The sequence below is a fragment of the Protopterus annectens genome, chromosome 7.part0, assembly GCF_019279795.1.
Source record: "Protopterus annectens isolate FY-2018-M chromosome 7.part0, PAN1.0, whole genome shotgun sequence".
In the NCBI taxonomy this organism is placed as follows: domain Eukaryota; kingdom Metazoa; phylum Chordata; order Ceratodontiformes; family Protopteridae; genus Protopterus; species Protopterus annectens.
In genome coordinates, this window is record NC_056739.1 from 848,447,684 (window position 1) to 848,468,522 (window position 20,839).

Below are 20,839 nucleotides of genomic sequence, written 5' to 3' on the forward strand. Positions count from 1 at the left end.
CAAAGATTAGATGTTTTGTCATCATAATCAAACTAAAATTAATTTGTAACCCCACCATAGGCCACTCGTCATTATTCAACATCCCTCCATAATTACATGTCACTACCAGGCCCTCTGTCTATGTGGTGACAATCACCCCAAACCTGGACCAATAAACCATTCTGCCCAAAAGCTTTATTCTAGTGCCAAGAACCTCTGCTTCATTACAATTAACATATATAGTATCTGTAACAAAAACACTGAATTCCATGCTTGGCTCTCTCACTACTCCCCAGATATTGTAGTACTCACAGAGACCTGGCTAAAACCACATATAACTAACACTGAAATAATCCCTCCAGGATATAATATACATAGGAATGACTGGTTACATAAAAAAGTTGGAGGTGTCGCATTAATCTGCCGTGACACTTTAGCTGTTACACCATATGATAAACCTATACCAACATTTGGAAATATGGAATTATTATGAGTTAACCTTCACCTCAACAGAAAACAATTATGTATTGCTGTACTCTATATTCCCACAAGTCAAAACATACCTACTTTGGAAGATCTACTATCCTGGACCACCCTCAATATATTCAATGAAACGATCATTCTTGGTGACACAAATATAAACTGGCAAACTCTCATCTCTGACTCCCCAGTAAATAGTATTAACTTGCACAGGTTTAATCAACTCATCTCTAACCCCACTCATAAGGTAAAAAACAAACAGAATCAACCCTAGACTGGATAATCGTCTGACACCGTCAAAAATTCACCAAGGCAGGGACCCTACCCAATACCTTTAGTTACCATCTTCCTGTCTATGCTCATAGAAACCAACTTCAAATAGACGAACTGCATTGTTTTAGGGCTAGGAATCTTACCCATTTCAATGAACAACTATTCTTAGAGTTTCTAAAAAACCACAACTGGTCCCCTACCAAATTTCTCCCACTGGATGAAGCAATCATCTACTTCAATAAAGTATTTTTAGATATTCTAGACAGTCTTGCCCCCACATGTACCAAAAGAGTAAAGCCTAACCATGCCCCATGACTAAGTAAAAAACTAAACAGTTACTTACCTTCAGGAAAAATGTCTGAAAAGAATGGCATAGAAATAGAACCCCACAACTTGAACTCAGATATAATCAACTTTGTAACAATGTCAAAATGCAAGTCATCGGTGATAAAAAAGCTATTTCTCGACTAAACACACTACCCAACAAAATAACCCCAAATTGTTCTGGAACTCTGTTTCCTCTCTCCTAAATCCTAGTACTCAACATAACCCTTCCCCATCTCCTGACAAAGACCCTCAAGAAATTGCCCAAGCTTTCAATTCTCATTTTATTGATACTATCCAAAAACTTGTTAATGATTTCTCTCTACAAACTAACAAAAGTACAATTGGTAACATAAACAACAATACACTCTCTAAGCACTCCCCCACATCAATTGCAATTCCAACAAAAAGCATCCACTCCCCTATTTACATTACAACCAGTACCCACCTCTCTAGATCATAAGCTGCTCTCAAAACTAAAACCATGCTCCCCCCTCTTCTGATGGCCTCCCACCTGAATACCTAAAACTTGCAACAGATTTTATAGCTCTTCCAATTAGCATTCTCATTAACCGAACAATCACTGAATCATATGTCCCACAACTATGGAAAAACTAAATTATTACTCCCCTTCAAAAAGGCGGTAACAACAGTGATTCATCTAACTACAGGCCCATCTCCATACTTTCACCTCTATCTAAAATTCTAGAAAAGTGTATTCATTCTCAACTGCTAAAACATCTCACAGACAATAACCTACTCACACCCACCCAACATGGTTTCGGCCAGCACACAGCACAACAACAGACTTACTGTCATTTATTACACAGTATACAAAGCTATTGATTCAAAACTACTAACATCAGTGATCCTACTAGGCCTATCAAACGCTTTTGATACAGTGTCCCACTCAAAACTACTTTTACAATTTGAGACCACAAAACTGCTCCCCACACACTGTAACCTGGTTCCTTAACTATATACACAACAGAAAATAATATGTCAAAGTAAACAATCCAATTACCTACTCAACAACACAGGCGTTCACCATGGGTCTATCCTTGGGCCCTAGCTTTTTAACATATTTATTAATAATCTCCATAAAGCATCCCTGATGTTTTTATCAGTTTTGATTATTTATATGCTGTGTGTCAGAAGGTAGTTATATACTTTTTTGTTTTAGTATGGTTACATGCTGGTTTTAATGTGGTAGCATTGTTGTATGCATTCTTTTAGGTAGGCTGTTTTGCACATTATCTAGGGTATCAAGTAATGGATAGGGGAATTACTTATTCACTACATTCAGTTATTTATATACTCTGGTTAAGAAGTTTACATTGATTTTAATGTTCATTAATTTGTATTTTGAACTATTAATGTTTTAGCAAGAATACAGTCATGTACTAGTGAGTAATATTTAATATTTCTTATAAGATGTGAACAGGGTATTCCAGTACAGACTGTCTATTGTTTGTTAGTATTGTTATTCAGTTTTTGATTTGAAGCATTATTCTTTTAAGAACATTTATTATTTATTTATATTAATCAATTATTTAATTATTAGAACACAGTATAGTATATTTAAGCACTGCTGTTTTATAATTTTTTGTTCTGAAGAAGCTTTGTATTTAGCAAAGTGAAAGCATGCTTAACGTGATTCAACTTGGTTTTTCCATTCATTTTATTGGTATTGTTCGCTGGATTAAACAAGTGTTTTGGTATTCATTGGTCTGATTCCGGTTTATTTCCGCCTTGGAGCTGTACTGTTCTTGGTTTGTGGTATGCAAATAATTCAACAATAATTACATCCTCTAACAACATCTCAGATCTCTTAAAGTTAACACAAAATGCATTTACTTCCATCGAATCCTGGCTTAACGAAGCTCAACTGCTACTTAATCCCAAAAAAATCAAAACTTTTACTCTTCACAACCAAACCTCTAACTCTAGACTTTAAAATATTCTCTCAAAACAATACAGAACTTAAAATTGTAAAAACAGCCAAACTACTTGGCATCACAATTGATGACAAACTATCCTTTGAGAATCATATACTCAACTCAAGCAAAACAACTCATTTTAAGCGTGGCAAACTCTATAGGCATAAACTCTATTTGGACAAGTCTACCAAGTTGAAACTGGAAAATGGTCTACTTCTGCCCTCCCTCCTTTATGGTTGCCACATTTTCATTAAACTACACACATCTCTCCTGAACAAACTGCAGTCATGCTTCAATAAAATACCTAAGTTTGTCTCCAACATGCCAACATACACAAATCATTGCCTGGTTATTAAATCTATAAATTGGTTTGAGTTCCCTCATTAGCTGCATTACTCCCAACTTACTCTCACCCACAAACTACTAAATAATCCAAACTACTCCCCACCCCTTCAAACTATAATATAAACACACATCCCTACTTGGCATCTTAGGTCCTCTAACACACAACTATTAACCATAACTAAACCCAACAAAAGAGCTAGACAATGTCTCTATCCCCTTGCCAATGCTAAACTTTGGAATGCGCTCCCTCTCTCTATTACTCAACTAGACTCTTTAAAAACATTTAAATTAGTACTAAAAGAACACTATCTGCTCTTGTAGTCATATGATTATACCACCTTAAATGATTTAGCCACCATACACTACAAATACTTTTACTACTTAATATAGTTGCAATTTACACTATCTGTCTTTGGATCCAATCTCTCTTGCTTTCTTTATTTCTGTGGCTGAATAAACAGAATTGATTAAACAGTGTTCTTACTTATGAGAACATACAAACAGAATTACTAAAAATTTAACACACTGGGTTTATTTTGTTGTATTGTAAATCTATGTGATATGTATTTGTCTTGTATATCTACTTCAATTTGTATTATCTAAAAAATTTCTTGATTTTCAAACTTAAGCTGATGTTATGTAAAAATGTCTGTGATTGTATGGAGCTTTTCTCCTCAGGCCTCCACTGAAAATGAGCCATTGGGCCCAGTGGACTTTCCCGGTCAACAAATGTCAATAAATATATAAATAAATACATAAATAAATTTATGCCTAATCAAGTATCACACAGCAGCCAAAAACAGCACAATATTTACTAAGCTGGTCTCAGGGCATCCATCACTCACACCAATGCCCTGGCTAGATTGTCATGCAGTTCATTATAAGCAAACTGTATCTGCTGGGCACATGAACTTGTCTACTGCTGCCCATCCACTAGGTGGAGCACTGTCCATCCTCTGAGAAGGACTGAGCCACTGTGAGATGCTTATTTTCATTCCTTCTGGACAGCTGCTCTATTATCCAGTTTTGCCAATGAAACCTGGATTGCGTGAATTGCAATTTAGAAATGCAATTTTTCATGCAAGTGTTCCTCAGCTGTGTGTGGATTTGTGACAGGCTTTGGTTAAACTAAGTTTTGGAACTGTTCCACAGACTTAAGGAGACAGATATATTAGATTAAGCAAAGAGCTATATCAATGCAAGCACTCATGTTAGAAAAGCGCACTGCGGGGGGGCATGGCCAAGATGCCAGTCTGATAGCAGCAGAAATCCATAGCTCTGCTTAGATTTTAAAATCCTGACAGGAAATATACTTTATTTTTTAGAAAAATCTAACTAAAAATATACTAACAGACAGATTAACATAGACTATTATTTTCTAAAACATAATACCTAGCCAAGAGAATGTTTTTAATTATTCCTGTCAAGAAGTTTTCTACTGGAGATTTCAAGGTGAGCAACTCGAAGACCCACACCAGGAGAGTGCAGTGAAGAAAGAACTACAACCTATAATAACAAACATCCAAGAACGGTCACTAAAAACATGAGCAACGTGAAGAACCCACACCAGGAGAGTGCAGCGAAGAAAGAACTACACCTTATAATAACAAGCATCCAAGAACTGTCACTAAAAACATGAGCAACGTGAAGAACCCACACCAGGAGAGTGCAGTGAAGAAAGAACTACATCTTATAATAACAAACATCCAAGAACTGTCACTAAAACATGAGCAACGTGAAGAACCCACACCAGGAGAGTGCAGTGAAGAAAGAACTACATCTTATAGTAACAAACATCCAAGAACTGTCACTAAAACATGAGCAACGTGAAGAACCCACACCAGGAGAGTGCAGTGAAGAAAGAACTACATCTTATAATAACAAACATCCAAGAACTGTCACTAAAAACATGAGCAACGTGAAGAACCCACACCAGGAGAGTGCAGTGAAGAAAGAACTACATCTTATAACAACAAACATCCAAGAACTGTCACTAAAAACATGAGCAACATGAAGAACCCACACCAGGAGAGTGCAGTGAAGAAAGAACTACATCTTATAATAACAAACATCCAAGAACTGCCACTAAAAACATGAGCAACTCGAAGAACCCACACCAGGAGAGTGCAGTGAAGAAAGAACTACAACCTATAATAACAAACATCCAAGAACTGTCACTAAAAACATGAGCAACGTGAAGAACCCACACCAGGAGAGTGCAGCGAAGAAAGAACTACATCTAATAATAACAAACATCCAAGAACTGTCACTAAAAACATGAGCAACGTGAAGAACCCACACCAGGAGAGTGCAGCGAAGAAAGAACTACCTCTTATAATAACAAACATCCAAGAACTGTCACTGAAAACATGACCAACGTGAAGAACCCACACCAGGAGAGTGCAGTGAAGAAAGAACTACATCTAATAATAACAAACATCCAAGAACTGTCACTAAAAACATGAGCAACGTGAAGAACCCACACCAGGAGAGTGCAGTGAAGAAAGAACTACATCTTATAACAACAAACATCCAAGAACTGCAACTAAAACATGAGCAACGTGAAGAACCCACACCAGGAGAGTGCAGTGAAGAAAGAACTACATCTTATAATAACAAACATCCAAGAACTGTCACTAAAACATGAGCAACGTGAAGAACCCACACCAGGAGAGTGCAGTGAAGAAAGAACTACATCTTATAATAACAAACATCCAAGAACTGTCACTAAAAACATGAGCAACGTGAAGAACCCACACCAGGAGAGTGCAGTGAAGAAAGAACTACATCTTATAATAACAAACATCCAAGAACTGTCACTAAAAACATGAGCAACGTGAAGAACCCACACCAGGAGAGCGCAGTGAAGAAAGAACTACATCTTATAATAACAAACATCCAAGAACTGTCACTAAAAACAAGAGCAACGTGAAGAACCCACACCAGGAGAGTGCAGTGAAGAAAGAACTACATCTTATAATAACAAGCATCCAAGAACTGTCACTAAAAACATGAGCAACGTGAAGAACCCACACCAGGAGAGTACAGTGAAGAAAGAACTACAACCTATAATAACAAACATCCAAGAACGGTCACTGAAATGGACAAATTAGAAAACAAAATGGATGTTATCAAACAAGAATGCAGTAAACAACTAGAACTTCTAAATGGAATAGTAAAAAAACAATCTGAACAGATTCTTGCCTTAGAGGAAACAGTGACTGGCCTAGATACTAAAGTAACAGAAAATGAACATCACAATGATTTTCTTCTGAAGCAAAACACCAGGCTGCTTGAGAAACTGGAAGACATTGAAAGTAGATCAAGGAGGAATAACATAAGAATGGAATTCCTGTGAAAGAAGAGGGTGCTAACATGATTCACTTCCTCAATAATTGGTTTTCATCAGCACTAAATATGCCTGAATCCCTCTCTTTTGGACTTGAGAGGGTTCATCAGTCCCTGGCAAATCCAGCTTCATCTCTGAGTTCATCTAACCCCAAGGGCTGGATTTACGAAGGCTTGCACGGAGTCTAAGAGTAGTGTAAGACTCCAGAAACCAATATGTCTGCCAAGCGATCCAGGAACAGCTGGCAGGGGCGTGCATGAGAGCTCCTAAAACTACTCTTGCACGGACAATGTTAGGTTATGCAAATTACCTCATTTGCTGCTGAAAACTATGCAAAAGAGGTAAATTTGCGATCCAGGAAACATTAACCTGTCCGAGTAAGAGTAGTGTTATTTGCAGAAATGTACTTGGTTGGTAACTGAGTACCATTCTGCAAATAACAAAACAGAGCAATGACAGCTCCAAATAAAGGATGCATCCAGTTGAGGAAGCGTGCCAATGGCCAAATATAAGGCCATTGGCATTAATATGTGTTGCAAAAAAATTTAAAAAAGATATTTTTTTTCCCCGATCCCCAATGTTTAAGCATAGCGCAGCGTTGCACAAATGTGCGGCGCTCTAAAAACCAAAAAATAAATAAATAAAAGTCAAAAATAGGCATATTATTACAAATATACATCTGCCATGCAAGTGAATGGCAGGCTGAAGACAACATGGCTACTGAGTAGTGGTTGCTAAGGGGGGAAGCTCAGTGTGAGAGATGTAACTAAGCATTAGTAGGCAATCCTATGCAAATGAGTATAAGGATAGTGAATCCCAATTTTCCCTGCCATGTGAACCAAGTCCCTAGAGTGTAAGAGTAGGATTAGGGGAGTATCAGAGTAGTAGATAGGTGACATCATGAGGGGGTATGTATCAAAGACTGTAAGCTTATTGGAGCAGAGTGGCATGTGTTTGCTGTGAGTTACACAGGACTGGAAGAAGCGTGTCTACAGATGTCTGAACTGAAACCAAGAAACCGAAGGTGTACACTGTGGCTACAACCAAAGTTTCTTGCAAAGATGCTCGCACTGTGTGCGCGTGTGTGCGCGCCTGCACACCCGTCTAAGCCTATGTGCGTGTGTGTGCACCCGTGTAAGCCTGTGTAAGGCTGTGTAAGCCTGTGTGCGCAGATGTGCACCCACCTAAACCTGTGCAAGCCTGTGTGTGTGTGTGTGTGTGTGTGTGTGTGTGTGTGTGTGTGTGCGCTCGTTTGCGCTTGTTTGCACGGCACCGTCCCCTGTGGAAACAGAAAAGGGAAAAGGAAGGAAAAGTAGTAGTAGGAAGTTAACCAAGGAGAACTAGCAGAGCTGCTAGGTGAAATCAATCAGAATCAGCCAATTACACAGGCAGTCCACTAGCCCAGCCCAGCTCAGCCCAGCACTTAAAACTCTGCAAACAACATTCCCCCATGTTTTACTCAGAAACACTGCAACACTGCAGTATACAAAGAGAAGTGAAAACTTAAAAAGCTTAACTGAGAAAAAAAATGTTAGGGGCTACCATTGCTATTATAAAGCAACATGTGCAAGATGCTGAGGGTGGTGCCATTGCGGATGTTGCTGAGCAATCCACAGTGAGGAGACAGAGAAGAGTTTACAGACCCAGGGTAACCTACCAGGGGCTACATGAGCTGGAGATTTTAGAGCACTATAGAGTGGACAGAGAGCTCCTGCAGCAAATTGTTGAGCTGTGCAGGCCACGCCTCACACTCAGAACCAACAGAGGGGAACTCATCCCAGTGGAAACCAAGGTATGTGTTGGCCTAAGAATACTAGCAGCAGGTACCTTCCAGAGACCAACTGGTGATATGTTGGGGATTTCACAGGCATCAGCATCCAGGGTACTGCACTAGTTCCTGAATGCCATGTCAGCACATGTCAGTGATCATGTATATTTCCCCAATTCCCATGAGGTATTGGCCAGCAATATGCGTCTCTTCCAGCAAATAGCGGAATACCCTGAGGTAGTGGGTGCAATTGACTGCATGCACATACACATCAAAGCACCAACCGGTGAGCGGGGTAGGGCCTACACCAACCATAAGGGCTTGTACTCCATCAACTGCCAGGTCATGTGCGATGCCCAGGGCATAATACTGAATGTGTGTGCCGGCTGCCCTGGAAGCTACCACGATTCCCATATCTGGCATCTGACACAGCTGTACCAGACATTTGGCAATGGGGACATCCCTGATGGTCACCTAGTGGGGGATGCTGGATACGCACTGGAGCCATGGCTGAGGACACTCATCAGAAATGCACACACACCTGAAAAAGAACTCCATAATGCGGCACATGCACAAACACGAAATGTAATTGAGCATGTGTTTGGGATGCTCAAGTCACGGTTCCGGTGCCTGGACATATCAGGTGGAGCATTGCAGTACTCACCAACTACATGTACCCAAATTGTCATAGTATGTGCCATGCTACACAATATGATCCTGTGAAAACAGCTGCAGCAGGAACAGCATGGGGCAGGGCCAAACAGCCCCCCACCATTGCCAACACCTGCACAGGCACAACGTGACTCAGAGGATGAACCACCTGAACCTGCCCCAGTAGGCAGAGGGAGGCATGCCCAATATGCCCTGGCCTTGGCAAAGAGGCAATGCATAGCACATACACTGGCTCAGTAGGAACCATGGAAATGATACCTCTCTCTGAATCACACATAAATTAAAAGGGATGCCTAACTTGACACTACCTGTTTTCAAACATGTATAGGGAGTGTAATATGTGCATCCAACATAGTCAGCCCTGCAGCACCACCGGAGGCATGATTGCCATGTTTTAAGCAAAATAAAGCAGTGCTAAGCAGCATTTACCAATATTTAGTATATGTAAACAAAATCGCCCGTGCTAACTACCGTAATGTTGGGCAACATTGAGCAATATTGGCCAAGGTTGGGCAAAGTCGAGCAAAGTCAGGTAAACATGCTCATATTTACTCTACTGTTCCTTAACCAGTCTGCTCTGCCCAGCATGAAAATAAAAAGCAGTGACAGGGCTCAAACCCAGGATACTATGCACTATAACCACAGTACTGAACCACTAAGCCATGATAGCATTTCAGTGGCACAGACACAGCAGGACAATTGTATAGTAATGCAATCACAAAGAAATGCTGTATCATGTCCCTAAAGAGGCATATGGGTAACCTCCCCTACAGGCCTATGCAGACAGAGAACATCAGGCCAGGTGGTGTGATGTGGTAAGTGTAGGCTATGAAGTTGCAATCTAATATACGTGACACTGGACAGTAGGATCTGTAGCACGGTAGTATTCCTCAAGCCAGTATGATAGGCAACAGTACAGACTGAAATGGTGTATGGTACATAGCAGTGCAGACATAGCAAATGTGTATAAGTGTCAGGTGAAACCCTCATCCTATGTACACCCACAGTAACAAGCAAGTGTGCCCCTGGGTAGAAATGTACAAAGAATAGCTGCCCCCCTGTATGTAGTAATGTTGATAAGTCTATGCAAAGTGTCTCATGGAAGCCCTGCAGGCATGGCATGATCCCTGTTGATCTATGACACAAAGGTGAGCCCTGCTGTAAAGATACATCATGATTTTCCATACACATATAGTATAAATGTCTATACTGGGCATGCTCACACACTCCAACAAATGTAGTGGATTTCATTCAGCATCACACTGAAAGGTCATACTGGGCATGCTCACACACATGCCAAATACGGAGGTGATAATAGGGGATCTATGGACAAATATGGATAGATATCTCTACTTCCAGAAACACATTCACAAAGTTGTCAGAAAATCATGCTATGTGTTCACATAAACTGCCAAGGTCTGTGCATGTAGGTTAAAGGAGGTTCCCAGTACTCATCAGTCATCAGACCCATCAGAGAGTACCACAACACACTTGCAATGAATCAGACTAGGCACGTTCAACAGACAGAAAGACCACTGAAGTACCCTAACAAGAGGATTACTGGCCTCAAACAGTTGCCCCATGCAACAAGACTGAATGTAACCCAATCTGTACTCTGTTGCTTACTGTCTACTCAGGAGATCTCTGCCCAACAGGCAGGTCCATGTCATGGCTACACTCAGATCTCCCTCCCATCTCAAAATGCTCCATCTGTACTCCCTTGCATATCACCTACTCAGATCTGTACTGAGTTACAGCTCAATGGCACTAAATATACAGACCCAACTGATATTGCCAACATCCTGGCAGATAGGATCATTGTTAACTGTACCCCTCTCACCCATGAAAGAGCACACCTCTATAATGAAAGACTGCAAGGTTGCTGTCATCACAGCTGCACAGGTTAAAAACACTCTCCAAAGGCATTATCACAGTAGCCATGGGACCAGATAACTTCACAGGTTGTGTTCCACACAAACCACAGAACTAACAGGCACCACACTTACGTACCATGTGCAGTCATAGCCTCACTTCATGCTCTGTGCCTGTTGAATGGTGCACAGTGATGGTTATCCCACTACACAAGGGTGGAGACACCACAGACCCCAGGAACTAGTGCCCCATCAGCCTGACGAGACCGCTCCTCAAGGCCATGGAATGTATCATCATACAACATATAAACAATTACATTTGTAATCCCCAAACCCTGGACCACAACCATGTTTGGTTTTGTAAAATGCAGATCATGTCACCTAAACCTGATAGATGACATTGAAGCAGTCAACAGAACTGTCGACAAGGGTAAGGTGGTTCACACAGCCTATGTTGATACTGCCATGGCTTACAACACCACCCTACACTCTGGAAATATAGATAAACCCACTAAACTAGGCATAAAGTGCTATGTCACAAGATGAGCTGCCAACAGGCTTACTGACAGAACACACACTGTGAAAGTAGCAGACTCCAAGTATGACATTGGACCAGTGATGAGTGCAGTACCACAAGGTCCAGTCCTGTGTCTTGTCCTGTTTAGTATCTACTTCCCTGACGTAAACTTTAACATGGAAGGTCTGTGCTACAGATGTTACCAGAGGACTGCAAACTAGGAGCCATAATTGTAAACACTAAAGATGTGGACATCCTACAAAAGGGCCTCACTGAGACACATGGCTGTTGTTAGAGCCATGGGCTCTAGCTCAGTGGCAAAAGGTGCATTGTCATCCCCTTTGTTCAAATCTCTGTAGCCAAGAACTACAACATAGGTGGTAGTATACTCAACACTGAAAGTGTGACAAGGGACCTTGGGTCACAGGTGTACACTGGACACAAGTGTGTTAATCACATCCCCACAGTAGTCAGGAAACCCTGCTATGTGGCACACCTCATCACAAAATGTGTCTCATGCAGGATAGAAGAAGACATTGTTCCCCACTACTCATCACTCACTAGAACTATAATAGAGTACAACACCACTTTTGCTAAGTACCTCACAAGACAACTATAACAACTGTAAAGCCTGCAGCAATACCTCACAAAGAGCATTAGCAGCCAGAAATACATGCCATACACAGACCATCTCAAAATGCTCCATCTGTACTCCCTTGCATATCACCTACTCAGATGTGTTTACTGCCTAACATACAAAGCTATGTCAAACGCAGAACTGTTGGACAGACTCCACATAAAACGCTCATAATCTCCCTGACCTTCGTACCCAAAACCATGAGTGAAATACAAAAGGAAGGGGTGTACCCATTTACCATATGGATACACACACCTTCAGGTTAGTGGCACAGCATGCGTCCTTGGAGACGATGCAAGTGCAACCAGCATTGGGCAAAGATGCTCATCAGATTGTAGCCTGCTACAGATCACCTACCTTGTCACAGGAACCTCACTCAGTATTCCTGAGAACAGTGGAAAATATAGAGGTCCTATCAAACACCATTAGATGATGTGATTACAACTACCCAAATAGTGAGTGTGAGAATTACTTGTGTACAACGTCCTTTGCCCAATATTTCCTAGAGTTTAAAAGCTCTAACACCCTGGAACAGCTTTTCACCATGCCCACTAGAGGTGACACCATACTGGACATGATCATCACCAACATGAGGTACCAGTGTTCCACAACAGAGATAAAGCCCTCGCTGGTAATATCAGATCATAAAGTAATCACACTGGACATCCACATCCTGCCCCCTCACCCAGTAAATGAAACCACCATGAAGACATTTTCAAAAGCAAACTGTACACATCCCAAAACAAACGTGGAAAGTCCCAAAGACCCCTTGCTGTAGGATAATGGTATACAATCTGCCGAATCAGTTACAAGTAAATCCTATGAGCATCTACAGGGATGCATGGATCAAGACATCACAAATAAAACCATGATGCACTTCTCCAAAAATAAGAAAACAATCTGGTGGTCGTTGCCCATAAATAAGCTAGACAACAGAAGGAGGAAACTAACACCTGATACAGCCAACATCACTAAAGGAAAGGCATCACTGAGCATTATTAGGAAGAAGCAATGATTGCTCATAAAATAATTCAAGGACTCTTTCAAAAGACAAATTGCCAAGGACTGTAAGAATGATAACCACAAAGCCTGTGGTAGCTATACCACACATGTAGGTGTCAACTTCCAAATATGCTGTCAGCTACTGACAAATGGCAAGGAATAAACTGAACCAACTTTCATTGTCCACATCCTGGGGGACAAGTTCAGTGCAAATGTCCCCCCATCACCCCCAAAAGGGCCTGTGTCCATCACAGAAGGATGCAGAGCCCCAGACACCATGGACATGCAGGTAAGGACAGCCCTCTCCAAAGCCAAGAACACAGCATCAATGGGGCTGGATGGTGTCCCCGGCTGCGCCTTACACTAGGCACAAAAGGAACCACACCCTCACCTACATTCACTGGCCAGACTCAATCGTACCACAGGGTATGTACCCAAAGAATGGCATACACCTACAGTCATCCAGCCCCACAAAGGGGGTGCCACAACAGAACCTGGAAATCATTGCCCTATATGTCTACTCAGCTTGGCCTACAAAGCTATTGAGCAATATGTCATGGAACCCATAAACAGTGACATTGGGGACCTCCAGACACTGGACTCTACACAACCCTGCCTTGTTAAAGGCAGACCCTGCCTCCTAAATATAGTTGACTTACAAGAAACAGTTACCCAGGACATAGATGGAGGTGAAAGTAGTCCACACAGCCCACCTGGACCTCACTAAGGACTTTTTACACCATTTCCAACCCCATCATCATGGACACACTTACCAGCCTGAACATCAACAGCTATGTCACAGGATGTGTGGCCAAGTGGCTCACAGATTCAACACACATGCTCAGAGTTGCGGGTGCCATGTCCGACTCTAAGACAGTCATAAATGGCATCCCATAGGTCCTGGCCCTGGGACCCCACCTGTTCAGTAGACACTGCTCAGAGGTACAGGCAAGCATGGGAGGAGTATGGCTGAACAGGTTTGCAGATGACTGCTAACTGTGGTCCATAATCGACTCTATGGCTGACACACACATCCTTCAGAAGGGGCTTACTGAGACAGATACCTGGTGTGAAAACAATGCCCCAAGAAGAATGGCAAAGAATGCATAGACATCCCCTTTGGCTAAAACAAAGTGCAAACAAATTACCACATAGGTGGTATTCCAGTTTGTATGGAGAAAGTCACGAAGGCCCTGGGGACACAGTTAGATAGTACACTCTGCTGTGATGATCACATGGCCAAAGTGTTTAGACACTCCTTCTATGTAGCCCACCCAATGTCACTTAATGTAACCCACTTTGTCTAGTCTGATGATGTCACCAACCTACAAATATACCTGTGGAAAATAGAGCTCACAGTAATGTGTATAGCGTGTTGTGTAAATGTGTACGCTTGTAGTATCATAAACCAGTTAGGTAGGGGTTTGAATCCTGCATTTGACAAGTGTGTGTGTCTGCTTGTGTGTGATCTCCTTGGAGAGGAGCAACCTTTTTGGAGAGTACTCATAGACCTTAAAAGTATTATACCAATCTTTGTCAGGTCTGATGATGTCACCATCCTTCAAACATACCTGTGGAAAAGAGAACTCACAGTAATGTGTATAGCGCATTGTGTAAATGCGTACCCCTGTAGTATCATAAATCAGTTAGGTAGGGGATTGAATCCTGCACTTTAAAACTTTGTTGGTGTGTGATCTCCTTGGAGAGGAGTAACCTTTTTGTTGATTACTCATACACCTTAAAAGTGTTATACCAATCTTTGTCAGGTCTGATGATGTCACCTTCCTTCAAACATACCTGTGGAAAAGAAAACTCACAGTAATGTGTGTAGCATGTTGTGTAAATGCGTACTCCTGTAGTATCATAAACCAATTAGGTAGGGGTTTGAATCCTATGCATGACACCTGGGTGTTTGTGTTTAATAACCTTGGAAAGGAGAAACCTTTTTGTAGAGTAGTAGAACACATTACAAGTGGTATACTTATCTTTGTCAAGTTCGATGATGTCACCATCTTACAAAAATACCTGTGGAAAAGAGACATTCCAGCAATGTGTATAGCACTCCATTTTAATGCGTACTGTTCTAGTATCATGACGTAGTTAGGTAGGGGTTTGAATCCTGCACTTGGTGAGTGTGTGTTCTCTATGTGTGTGGCACTGTTGGTCAATGCATAGTGGGTTTTGCTTTTACTACTGTATGACATGTCAGTATGCATTGCACATGTGAGGTAGCTGTGTGGCAAATACATATACGTACATGTTACCTCAATTATTGCATGTGTGTGAACCCTGCTGTCTCCAAGGACACAACTGTCAACTTTGCCAGACTGTGCTGCTGCTTCCCAGACATTAGGTCACATCTGTATGCTTGTGACAAGGCCAGCCACTGCAGTGATCCCTGGCCTTGGTCATCCATGTCACACACACTCATTATGGTTGCTATTGAATTGTGTGAGTGAGGGTTTATGGCCGAGGTATATGTTAGACCAGTTCTAACGCAACAAAGTCTGTCAATGATGGCTATTCATTATAGGTGTACAACAACCTCTGTGAATATGCATGCAAACCCCTTATTGCTTATGTGATCCACTGAGGTATTTTAAAAAATCTTAGGAAATGTGATTATTAAAGGAGAGATGACGTAACACTTGGTTGCATGTACACATCGGTACCTGTTCATCATGTTGTTGGCTACTACCTTTGTGGTACTGTGGGGATACTATGTTCTGTAAAGGTGGATGACTATGCTTAGTCTGGATAATAGCTTTACAGCATGGGTTTGACAACAGTTATCTGTCTGTATGGTACCCTTGTGGAGGATGTGTGTGTCATCTGGAGAATGCATTATAGGCCACAGTATGCATTACCAGATGTGGACAGACATATTCCTACTGTGATTGCTCGTACCTAAGAGAGCTATATGCCAGACAGGAGTGGTCTCAGTAATGGGTGCAGGTGAATACCACTGGTTACTGGCATAATATAGTACCTGAAGGATGCAAAATTTGCTGTGTGTCCTGTGTGTCAGTTGTGAAGACATCATCTAACGATTGTTTATGGTCAGGCTGTTGAAGTTATGTATACTACCAGAATGCAGAACAATGACAGATAGTAACAGTATCACCCACAGCACAGTGTCAAACCATATCATACACACATGTGTAGTCAGGTTCCGAAATCTGTGTAGTACAATGCATACTGGCCACCAATACAAACTATGTAGTGTTACTGTGTAATACAGGGCATGTCACCCTGCCCATGTGTTCACTATGCACGTACATGCAGACAGTGCACCTCCACCATGTTCACAGATGTACACCTGCAAATCTGTGCTACACACAACCCACATATACTGTCCACTCTCTAACACATGCTGCCAAAACTACACAAATCAGCCAAGTGGCACGTGGGCTGACAATACACTATTTTAACTAACACTGGTGTATACAATACTACAATGAAATTCATAGCTTTAATGCATCATGCCTGCTCAGCTACACCTTCAAGCATATCATTACACTCTACTGCTGACAACATGGTAACATTGCTGTACTGTTATAAAGTCACCCTGTGCATCAGCACCATGGTAGCCTGTTCCTGCATCAATGTTACAGATGACAGGAGGTGGCACAGGTTTCATCATATGCACAGGGTGTGTTGTTGGTTTGCCAGAGGCCTACAGTGAGCCATCCAATCGACATGTATGTGTGTGTGTGTGTGTGTGTGTGTGTGTGTGTGTGTGTGTGTGTGTGTGTGTATGAGGGGCAAGAGTAGTGCTATGGGCCAATGTTGATGTAATGTGTGCGGGTATGTGTTAGCCCTAGGTGTCTGGTTCCTGTGTGTGTGTGCCTGCATGCACACAGTTCCACCATGTGGCTGCCATATATGGGTATTTGTGGGACAACCACAGACTGTACCTACCAGGCTTTACAGATCACCATCTCTGGCCACAGATACAGTACTTGTGCCTGGCAGGGGTGCTACTGACACTATCAGGTACTAAGCCAGACTGGGTACTATCCCCAGAGCTAGATGGATGTACACTGGACCCAGGTCCCTGCTGAGACTGTCCAGAACCACGTGCACGTGGTCTTCTAGGACGTTCTATTGACAGCCCACCCCCAAAGGTGCTGGGGCTGCTACTGGCACTACGGGAGCAGCTGTGACTTGTGGGACGTCCGTGGCAACTGCCAGCTGCTGATGTTGCTGGCATACATCCACATTGATGACTCAACCATCCCGCACTGTCCTGACACATGGACATGACATTGCGGAGTGCATCTAATGTCTCTTCCCAATGTCTATCTGTGACCTCAGTGTAATGACGGATGGCACCTGCTAGGTCATGGATACTGTCAATTATAGTGGTGTTGTGTGCCCTCTGTGCCCTTAGTCCCTGTCTGGTGTACCGTTCCATCTGTGCCTGTGCCACCATGACAGCCTGGAACATGCGTGATGTTGTCAGACCTGTGACACATCTGCCAGTGGCATGATGAGCAGCAGTGCTCTGTCGAGAACCCCTGGACATCTGCCTATGTGATATCCATCTGGGTATGGCTGCTGTGTTGGGATGCATGTGCCATGGATACCACACTGTCCTGGCCAATGCTGGCTGTATGCTGTCCCTCAGCTAAGGGCATTATTGATGGATGTATTGGCAGTATGACTGTGTGCATGGATAGTGTGGACACTTGTGTACTGTCGATTGGCGGCCCAACAACAGACCCTGGCAAACATGCCTGTGCCTCAACACACCTATCATCATCATCACTATTTTGCTCAGTTACATTGGTTTGCCCACTGCATTGAACCAGCCCAAAGTCAGCACCTGTGAGAGGAAGACAGGAAACACACACGCACACACACACACATGAACACATGCAAACATGCAAACATGCACACATGCACACATGAACACATGAACACATGCACACATGCACACATGCACACATGCACACAAATGCACTCCTCACTAAAACAGACAGACACACACACACACACACACACACACACACAGACACCACCAGCAATCCAGAACATACTCAATAGCGGGTGATGGTGGGGTACAGTATCACAAGGCAAACAGCTAAATCACATGTGTCAGCATGCAGGGCGTGTGTTGCTCAACAACATGCAATGCGTGTGTAGACAGCCCTTGCTAATAACAGTATACATGGCTTTGATGCATGTGTGTTGTTGTTCAGTGATCAGCCTCACCCTAGAACATAATGTGTACATGGACACAACATTGCTGTGCAAGTCTTAAAAGCTCTGCAATGTCTAATGCACCATCACTCACAGGTATACATAACATGGCTGGATGTGTATCTGTGTGTCACATAGATATCCATTTCTGATTAGTACAGCTGTGTCTTTAGCAGATGATTGTGGACACAGGTTTAGCACATGCATGCTATGTATACACACAGGATGAGTGGTGCATGTATACCTGATGGAATATCATTGCTCAACATAGCCATTGTACAGTGGTTATGGTGAGTGTAGGACATATTGTGGACATGCCAGTGCCAGCCATGACATAGCATGCTACAACACAACTGCAATGTTAAACTTCACACATACACAGTGTGTGTGTGTCATGTGATCTATACACTCAATAGCATTACATGTCATATATGTGTCACTGTGTACAAGTGGTGATTGCTATGCATAATGTGTATCGGTGCATATGTTTGCACACACTCAACATTGAGGTGCATAGCAGTTAATGCTATGTGTGGTACTGTGGTCACTGTAACTGGATGGAGTGTAGTACAATGAGCCATCATCATGCAGCATCATGTGGTCACTCAAGGCTACTAATGTGTGCCAGACTGGTACATACCATGCTATACTGGAACTGCAGTACCATGGCTACATTCATCATTTCACAGCCACTTGTTACATGGGTTTGTAAGGTGCCCAATAGGGAGCATTGCCTAACATGAATGTGTTGCGTGTTCGAGAGTGTTGCACTGCCCCATGATAGACTTCTACCCCTCAGGTATATCATGTGTGCTGTGTGGATGACATTTGGTATACTGGAATGTGACCTTACAACGTGTGTCTGAATATCATGTGTAGCATATTATCATGTACTGCGTATGATGGAGTTGTGCATGTTGTGTGCATGTGTATTGACTGCCTATCCAATGTCCACTATAGTGTAGCCACAATTGTTTGGGATGCTCTGTGTATTGCATGTGTTTGAGGCAGCCACTTACGTTACTGAGATCTGTATAGTCTCACAGCAAACATGCACAGCATGCGTTATGCATAGGTGTGTTACATGTGTACATGGCCTACACCTCACCTATGACATGCACATTTTATTAGCAATATTAAATGTAGAACACACTCACCAGCATGGGTCTGCTGCCTTGCTGTCACACCAGAGGGACCTACAAGGATATGAAACAGTTTGTCAGTGGCAACAACTGTGGCATTGCTACTGTGGCTTTGCAATCTTACAGTAGCACAATGGTTGATGGTCACAGGCCTACACATCATGTTCCAAATTATCAGTATTGAACAACACCAGGCTCCACATCTTCTAATTACACATCTCACATATGCATGATCTAACAATAGAGGTAACAGTAGTATACAGATAAGCCAACTAACCTGCATGCTCCATGTGAACTTGCTGGGGGGCTCTGGCCTCCATGATGATGCATGTGTGCTGTTGTTGTTGGCCGGGAGTCCCCAGGCTCAGCTGCAGCTCCACCACTCTGGTGAGGGGGGGATGAGTGGCAACCCCACCACCTGTGGCAAGCTGTTGCCTACGGACATCAGACGCACGCTGCTGGACATGTCTGAGTAAATCACTGTAGTGATGTTGTACCTGCTCGTAAGTCTGGTTATGCATGCCTATGTCATTTATCCTATGGACAACATCTTGCCACAGCACAGTCCACTCATGCTGGTCTTGGCTGGTTCTTGAAAAGAGCAGGTTGTACTGTTCAATGAGGCAGTTTGTTAGAATCTCATCCTCTGCACGGCTGTATGCAGGATTGCGATGGTGAGACATGGCCCTGGAAGACAAGAAAACAATATGTGTGAGCAAGTCATGTGGCACACTTTACATTCTACAGTACAGATATCACTGAACTGCCATAATTAGCAAACTATTGTCTGTCAGAGGATACACACACATTCAGTAACACATATCGCTGCTCAATACACAACTGAATGACACTGCCTGACACGCTCTATATATTAAAACATTTTCTGCACAGCAACAAAGATAAACGACTATGTATGACTATGCAAGAGTACATGGCACACTGTATGCAGCACAATGCACCACCTAGCTACAGTAGGTATATATATATACAGCTAATGCATAACGAAATATGTAATCCATTGCAATGATTGTAAAGTCCAGTTACAGCATTACCAGTATACCGCACTAGTTGTTGATGGAAAACCCCTGCCTACAATATGTGCACATTCGTGAATATAGGAGGCATACTGCTGTGCTAGACTATACATGTTGCTAGATACACACTTATATCCTGTAACACACATATGACCGGGGCATGTTACAGGCATACCCGGACACACATCAGACATGCATACAGGATACAGAGGTATGGCAACCCAGATGAGCTTTACGTGTGTACCATGCAGTACTGTGTGTCAGTACTTACAAACCCTTATGCCTGAGGTATGTAATCTGT